This window comes from Uranotaenia lowii, chromosome 1, assembly GCF_029784155.1.
Source record: "Uranotaenia lowii strain MFRU-FL chromosome 1, ASM2978415v1, whole genome shotgun sequence".
Classification (NCBI taxonomy): domain Eukaryota; kingdom Metazoa; phylum Arthropoda; class Insecta; order Diptera; family Culicidae; genus Uranotaenia; species Uranotaenia lowii.
In genome coordinates this window covers 4,087,189-4,096,233 of record NC_073691.1, presented here as the reverse complement: position 1 = coordinate 4,096,233, position 9,045 = coordinate 4,087,189, and the positions used below count along the sequence as shown (strand labels likewise).

Here is a 9,045-nt window from a genome sequence, read left to right as displayed (position 1 = left end):
TTGAAAATTTTGACAATTTTGACAATTTTGACAATTTGGACAATTTTGACAATTTTGACAATTTTGACAATTTTGACAATTTTGACAATTTTGACAATTTTGACAATTTTGACAATTTTGACAATTTTGACAATTTTGACAATTTTGACAATTTTGACAATTTTGACAATTTTGACAATTTTGACAATTTTGACAATTTTGACAATTTTGACAATTTTGACAATTTTGACAATTTTGACAATTTTGACAATTTTGACAATTTTGACAATTTTGACAATTTTGACAATTTTGACAATTTTGACAATTTTGACAATTTTGACAAATTGGACAATTTGGACAATTTTGACAATTTTGACAATTTTGACAATTTTGAAAATTTTGACAATTTTGACAATTTTGACAATTTTGACAATTTTGACAATTTTGACAATTTTGACAATTTTGACAATTTTGACGATTCTGACAATTTTGACAATTTTGACAATTTTGGCAATTTTGACAATTTTAAAAATTTTGACAATTTTGTCAATTTTGACAATTTTAAAAATTTTGACAATTTTGTCAATTTTGTCAATTTTGTCAATTTTGTCAATTTTGTCAATTTTGTCAATTTTGTCATTTTTGTCAATTTTGTCAATTTTGTCAATTTTGTCAATTTCGTCAATTTTGTCAATTTTGTCAATTTTGTCAATTTTGTCAATTTTGTCAATTTTGTCAATTTTGTCAATTTTGTCAATTTTGTCAATTTTGTCAATTTTGTCAATTTTGTCAATTTTGTCAATTTTGTCAATTTTGTCAATTTTGTCAATTTTGTCAATTTTGTCAATTTTGTCAATTTTGTCAATTTTGTCAATTTTGTCAATTTTGTCAATTTTGTCAATTTTGTCAATTTTGTCAATTTTGTCAATTTTGTCAATTTTGTCAATTTTGTCAATTTTGTCAATTTTGTCAATTTTGTCAATTTTGTCAATTTTGTCAATTTTGTCAATTTTGTCAATTTTGTCAATTTTGTCAATTTTGTCAATTTTGTCAATTTTGTCAATTTTGTCAATTTTGTCAATTTTGTCAATTTTGTCAATTTTGTCAATTTTGTCAATTTTGTCAATTTTGTCAATTTTGTCAATTTTGTCTATTTTGTCAATTTTGTCAATTTTGTCAATTTTGTCAATTTTGTCAATTTTGTCAATTTTGTCAATTTTGTCAATTTTGTCAATTTTGTCAATTTTGTCAATTTTGTCAATTTTGTCAATTTTGTCAATTTTGTCAATTTTGTCAATTTTGTCAATTTTGTCAATTTTGTCAATTTTGTCAATTTTGTCAATTTTGTCAATTTAGTCAATTTTGTCAATTTTGTCAATTTTGTCAATTTTGTTATTTTATTCAATTTTGTCAATTTTGTCAATTTTGTCAATTTTGTCAATTTTGTCAATTTTGTCAATTTTGTCAATTTTGTCAATTTTGTCAATTTTGTCAATTTTGTCAATTTTGTCAATTTTGTTAATTTTGTCAATTTTGTCAATTTTGTCAATTTTGTCAATTTTGTTAATTTTTTTTTCAATTTCGTCAATTTTGTTACTTTTGTTAATTTTGTCAATTTTGTCAATTTTGTCAATTTTGTCAATTTTGTCAATTTTGTTAATTTTGTCAATTTTTTCAATTTTGACAATTTTGACAATTTTCTAAATTTTCAAAATTTTGACAATTTTGACAATTTTGAAATTTTTGACAATTTCGACAATTTCGACAATTTTGACAATTTTGACAATTTTGTTAATGTAGTCAATTTTGTCAATTTTGTCAATTTTGTCAATTTTGTCAATTTTGTCAATTTTGTCAATTTTGTCAATTTTGTCAATTTTGTCAATTTTGTCAATTTTGTCAATTTTGTCAATTTTGTCAATTTTGTCAATTTTGTCAATTTTGTCAATTTTGTCAATTTTGTCAATTTTGTCAATTTTGTCAATTTTGTCAATTTTGTCAATTTTGTCAATTTTGTCAATTTTGTCAATTTTGTCAATTTTGTCAATTTTGTCAATTTTGTCAATTTTGTCAATTTTGTCAATTTTGTCAATTTTGTCAATTTTGTCAATTTTGTCAATTTTGTCAATTTTGTCAATTTTGTCAATTTTGTCAATTTTGTCAATTTTGTCAATTTTGTCAATTTTGTCAATTTTGTCAATTTTGTCAATTTTGTCAATTTTGTCAATTTTGTCAATTTTGTCAATTTTGTCAATTTTGTCAATTTTGTCAATTTTGTCAATTTTGTCAATTTTGTCAATTTTGTCAATTTTGATAATTTTGTCAATTTTGTCAATTTTGTCACTTTTTTCAATTTTGTCAATTTTGTCAATTTTGTCAATTTTGTCAATTTTGTCAATTTTGTCAATTTTGTCAATTTTGTCAATTTTGTCAATTTTGTCAATTTTGTCAATTTTGTCAATTTTGTCAATTTTGTCAATTTTGTCAATTTTGTCAATTTTGTCAATTTTGTCAATTTTGTCAATTCTGTCAATTTTGTCAATTTTGTCAATTTTGTCAATTTTGTCAATTTTGTCAATTTTGTCAATTTTGTCAATTTTGTCAATTTTGTCAATTTTGTCAATTTTGTCAATTTTGTCAATTTTTTCAATTTTGGCAATTTGTTCAATTTTGTCAATTTTGTCAATTTTGTCAATTTCAACGCTTGACCAATTAAGGCGGAACACGTAAAGGTCCGGTTTAGTTAATAAATTAATTTAAAAAAAAAAAATTGTTTTGTCAATTTTGTCAATTTTGTCAATTTTTTCAATTTTGTCAATTTTGTCAATTTTGTCAATTTTGTCAATTTTGTCAATTTTGTCAATTTTGTCAATTTTGTCAATTTTGTCAATTTTGTCAATTCTGTCGATTTTGTCAATTTTGTCAATTTAGTCAATTTTCTCAATTTTGTCAACTTGGTGAATTTTGTAAATTTTGATGTTTTCGCCAATTTCGACAATTATGTCATTTTTGTCAGTTTTTTGTTTTTTTTTTCATTTCTTTTGTTATATTTTTTGTCAGTTATTTTTGTTTTTGTTGTTGTCATTTTTATGTATTTTTATCATTGTTTCGTTTTATTTTTGTGTCTTTTTTGTGTTATTTTTATTCCTCATTTTGTGGATTATTTTTGTTATTTTTCCAATTTTTGGTTTTTCCATCATTATAAAATATTTAACTACACCTGAAATCTTTTAAGTTTTACATGTTCAGAAAAAAAATTGTTTGAGTTCCAGAGGAAATAAGTAAACGGAATTCTTTTTTTAATGAACGCACTGTCGATTACACCTGTCAGACTTCATCATCTTAAATCACTTCTCATCTTAGCGAAAGCTGCAGTAGGACAACCCGGCACGTGAGAAGGTATGAAGCGTATGAACTTCAAAGGATGGGGTTTCAATTTCCTCGCCTTTGATGAATAACGACTTGAAATTTTTGTTTCCTACATTTCTAACGTTAAATTTTCGTTATTGAGTATAGAATTTTACTTACTTTGTCACTGATTCAATTTTCTATTTTAGGTATTTGTGGGAATTCACTTAAAATCTGAAAAAAATACTTTTTAATCTGTACAACAATATTAGTCTTCAAAACTGCCCAGGAAGGTTTCCATGTACGTCAACATCATGGAAATATGGATTCAAAATTACTGGAACATGAATTTCCAGTTCCACGAACCGAATCGACTTCCAGACCCTTCTTTTCGTAACACTCATCATAACACTGATTGATAGCTTCGTCATCATAGTTACAATTCGATGTCACGGTCGCCATGTGTTGGATTGGAAGTAAGTGCACTGTTTGTAGGTACACTGTGCAGCAGCGAAGTAGCAAAAGCGTCAAAGATTCCGAGGGCCATCATCGAGGATAGTTGGCCTGGCCCTACTGGAAAGCGCACCGCCAAGCTCACGTTCAAATGTGCGCCCGAATGTATGCGTGTGCCACTACTGCCGTTTCCAGTGTGCTCTTGGCTGCTGCGGATAAACAATCCTCCCGGTGTGGCAAAACGTCTCGTTGGCCACGTAGCAGACGACGAAGCTGACGCTAACACTGACGACGACGTGACGGGAATTGTTAATTAAGTCGCGCGTCCGATGGCCTGGAGAGGAAACGAAACAAGCTGAATATGAACTGAACAGTGTTTGTGGTAGGGATGTTGTAAACCTACTTACCTCGTCGGCTAAAACGAGAAATCCGGCAGGGCAGAGCAGGTATTGGATTAGTTTTGATTTCCCGTGACGATGTTGGACGATGGAAGAAAATTCACATCGCCACGCCACACATGTGGATTATGACCAGGGACTACTAGATTGTCACTCTTTTGTGTAACTGGGAGTTCACACACATGAGACGGGGCACGCTTCTGGTAATTATGTTTACGGGTTATTAATCGACTACATGACGGACGTGCCCCAGGGAATTCTCGGAGGAAATTTTCCGATCAAGGTGTGTGATGATATCAATTTTGGGAAATTACAGTGTATTTTCTAGAAGCTCATTAGTGTGATATCAATCAAATTATATTTCACACCAATAATTTGTTAAAGTAATTTCAATTCGAAGCTTTCAACGAGATATTTAGGATTAATTGCTTCTGAATCTATCGATTTCTTTTAAAGTTTTCCAGGCCAAAGGCATTCTTCTGTGAAAAATGCTGATCGATTGTTTCACATTTAGGTGCTGCAGACACGCGTCAGTTAAAATGTATCGTTACCAGGCCAACCGTTTAAAATTTCCACCCGGGCCAGCATCATCGAACAATTTTACTGCGACGCCCGAAGCTCATTAATCATTCAACAAGCGATTGAACTTTTATTCTAATGCTCTTTTGGCACAATATTGATATTGGAAAACCATCTCCAGTTAGCCAATAATGGTGCCGTCAATTGACGGGGGGTCGTCACTTACCAATTATTTATTGACGCCATTTATCGGTGGAATTGATTCGAAAATAGTTAGGCTAATGGAAAGTAAACTGCCCTCTGGACTATTTGGTCACATTCACTTCTAAAAACAGTCCATTTGACGATGAAAGGGGCATTCCAGAACAGAGAACAGACGTACAAGCACGAACAAAAAATTTTCCAAAAATGTGTAAAATTTCAAATACTGTCACCAAAAAAATACGTTAAAAATTGACTTCAAACAGTGCCATATATTGTGCTGTTCAGTTCATGAACGGCAGTGAAAATTCTGTAAGCAAACTACGTAGAAATGCTGAAGATGAGCTTAGAAATCAGGCAAATGGTTAAGGGGTCTAAACTAGGAATCTGCTACATCTGCTATATTTTCATCGCGAATTAAGCGTACTCTTCTATTTGAGAAATTTTACGGAATGTTTTTAATGTTTTTTTTTTATTGTTCAAAAATTCCGAAAAGGATCCAACATTGAATGCATTTGTTGAACGATATTTCAGCTTTGCCTCTTCCGTTGAATGCTTCTAAGCATGATGGAATACCTACCATTGCACAATGGGCAAAAAAGTGTATAAACCGTGATGAAATACAATATCACCTCTCCAACACGAACAAAATTAATAAAAAAAAAATACTTACCTGAAGTGAAAATGTCCGCAGTGTTGATTTCACATAGTTTCGAATGCCGCACAAACTTACATACGGATATAATTAACTTTTTTCACCCATAATTCCCCTTTATTTGTTCAACAATCCACCAAAAAGCTTACTTGAACTTGAAAATTTTGAGCAAAAATAAACCAATCCTGTGTGATTTTCCCTAAAGAAACGAATTAAGGCTGTTTGAGTTACCGTTAGCTTAGGAAATTGAAGTTATCGCTGATTTTACCCTCAATATTTTTCAGTAAATTCAGAGAAAAACCATGTCCGGACTTTAACACGTTCGTCGCCACGTCACCCATATTCGGCAGACGGGTGTATTTCCTGGGGGGGGCCGTCACATCAAAAAGCAGGTGACGCTCTCTTACTTGAGTTTACCGCTCAGCTTCGCCACACGTTTCAAACATGGGAGTTCTCCCTCTTTGCTTTCTCTCTCTGAAAATTTCTTTGGGCCCGGCTAGCAAAACTACCAAAATGAGCGTGGCGACGAACGTGTTAAAATTGCAAATGCAACCTAACTTGTGAATTTTTTTTTTTTTTTTTTTGATGAATCGAATAAATTCTGTTTGAGCCATCACACGCTTTGAAAAATGGATAATGGCCCTCAGTTCCCCTATATTTTTCAATAAGTTAAAAAACATATCCGGACTTGAAAATTTTGAAGGTGTGTGGAGTAATCAAAAGAAAGCTGTTTGAGGCACTGCAAGCATCGAAAAATAGAGTTATGGCTCAATACCTCCTCATTTGATACAATTTTTTTATGTCCGAACAATCATTTCTCTAAATTAATTGAAAAATAAAAGGGAGTCTAAGGTAAAACAGTCATAATTCAATTCCCTGAAGCGTACCGTGCTTTAAACGGCCATCATTCGATTCCTCGAAAAAAAAAGTCACACAAGATTGATCGTATTTTCTTCAAAAATTTCAAATCCAAACATGCCTTTTCTTAACAATTTGAAAAATGAAACCGAATCAATCTATGTTTTGAGCTCAAATAGCCTCCATTCGATTCCTCATTTGATTCATAACGTATATGTCTGAACATGCCTTTTCCGAACTATTCGAAAAATGTTAGCAAATTGAGGGTAAACAGCCAGAACTTCATTTTCCGAAGCATGCGGTTCCTGTAACAACCTTCATTGGATTTCTTTAAAAAAAAACACAAGTTTGGTCTAAGATTGGCGAGTAGGCCTTGGTCGAGTGCGGTCGCGTTTATTTTGATTTTACAAACAAATCATCAATTAATAAATGTTTCAAAGGATACAACAAAGAAATCATTGTTGATAACAGAAACCAAGTGCTAAATCAGAAATCCTTTTTTCACTCGATATCGTTGTTGTTGTTTTAATAGTGCTCAGTGCGGTTCCTCCGGGAGTTTTTTTTTGCACAGTTTGATTGACGAGGAAAGTTTATTTTTGATGGAGCAGAAATGTTGAAAATAGAAAAAGCAGTTGGGTGGGATAGCGAAATGGACAGTTTTGATTCCTTTTTTATTTTTTTTTTTCAAAATGTGAGGAAGTGGTCTTTTAGTGCTACATGGGAAATGATTAAAAATATGTTCAGGCCTCTTATGAATATCAACCCGAGCAGACTTTTATGGCAAAATTATAGCAAATTTTGCTATCACGCCTTGAAAGGAAAATTTGCTCTCATTTTGCTTGACATAAGGTGGTACACAGCAAAAATGAGAGCAGATATTTTCATACTTGGTTAGCAAAGTGATGCCAAATTTTGCTAAAACTGAGTCCTCAATTACACCTCGTTTTCCGAGAGCTTGGAGAGCACAATGATGCCAATATAGGGCATCAACGAATTTTCTTTGAAAGCAAAATTTACGATCAATATGCTCTCAAAACTTTCTCTCATGAAAAGCAAAATTTGGCATCATTTTGCTAATAACGTACGAAAAGTTTAGTTTCATTTTTGTTGTCAGTCGAATGAATAGCAAATTCTGCTCTCATGACGTGATAGCCAAATTTGATTTTGAATTGCTGTAAAAATTTACTCTGGAAGTAGAATTTCATTTGCCGGCATCATTTCTCTAGTGTACGGTTTTTAAAGAAATCTTCAATTTAAATAAAGATTATCGGATCATTTGCTACAAGAATAAAATTGATAGTATACATAAAGGCGTTTTACCATGCACGGCGTGCGTAACTGCTCCTATCATGAACATTGCCGTAACTATAAGTTGCATAAGCAAAGGCGCTTTTATTACCTAGCAAATAACATGAATATTCCATCGACATTTAGTTTCAGTTAGAAGGTTATCCGTCAGTCTTCTGTAGAATTTGAATTAAGTTTATCAAAAGGGTTTTAATTCCAATTCCGTGTTACGAAATTCGGTTAAAATCTGGTGTTACTCTTTCTATTGTTGGTCATCCAAATAAAAAAGGTTGCTATATTGGAAAACCTTTTAAACTCTAATTATGAACATGATTTGATAAAACGCATGTCAAATTCTAAACCAGAATTAATCAAAAATTGAAATTTTTAGTTTGATTTAGATAAAAACATAACTTTTATAAATCTTGTTATTATGGGCATTATATGACTAAGTGATTTGAATATCGCTTTCTAATATAAAACTAAATATGAAGTTACTTTGCAAGGTTATAATAGCGCCTTCGCTTATGCAACTTAAAGTTCATGCAATGTTGATGATAGGAGCAATGGCGTATACCGTGCATGGAAAAACGCTGGTGTATTCTTTAAAAAACTGTTGTTTCTATTAGAAAATGATTATATGATTTTTTTAATTTAATTTTGTTTTAACAACCAAGAGAAAATGATGACGGCATATTAATATTCAAAACTTAACTTACTTAATAGTTAAGACTCATCCTATGTTACTAAAAGTTAATTTGTCCTATTGACAATAATAATAAAAAGGTGCGTCTTACCAGTTTCAGGTTGTACGTCATCTTTTGACCACAGTTCCAAATAATAGGTTGGGTTATCAAACTGATAATTGTTAGGCACAAATTTTCCATCGGCAATAACAGTTGTTGCACTATTGGGAACATGTTTATGTGTCTGCTGAGTCGGATTCGGAAATATTTCCCTCGTTAGCTATGGCGCATTTTCACTGCTTCATTGACGGATAAGAACGTATCCTTCATGCTGTTAACATAGCGGGCTTTAATTTTTTTCCGGGATTTGAAACCTATTGGGATTATTGATCGATAAGCGCTGGAGGCATTTTGCTTACAATTGCCATTAAATGAAATGTCCGGGTGTTGATACGGCTCTCATCATTCGGTGTTCTAACATTCCAGTGTTGGCCATGAAAATTGTGATTTTCTGGATCAAAAATGATCTTTCGATAACTGCCGTTTTGGTTTATTTAAATGCCTGGAAGTAAAATAAAACAAACCCCGTTGGGATGAATAAACCCATTGGGCTTAAAATCCCGGAAAAAAAAAACAATCCCTGTGAATAAATAACTAAACT

General features: G+C 31.5%; 1 long non-coding RNA gene across 1 annotated transcript; it reads right to left on the bottom strand.

The window, feature by feature from the left end:
- Positions 1 to 3,507: 3,507 nt before the first annotated feature.
- On the bottom strand, positions 3,508 to 4,324 carry LOC129738493 (uncharacterized). The gene is made up of 2 exons (XR_008735525.1): positions 4,188 to 4,324; positions 3,508 to 4,114 (listed from the first exon to the last, which is right to left on the bottom strand). It is a non-coding gene; the product is annotated as an uncharacterized LOC129738493 (long non-coding RNA).
- Positions 4,325 to 9,045: the final 4,721 nt, after the last annotated feature.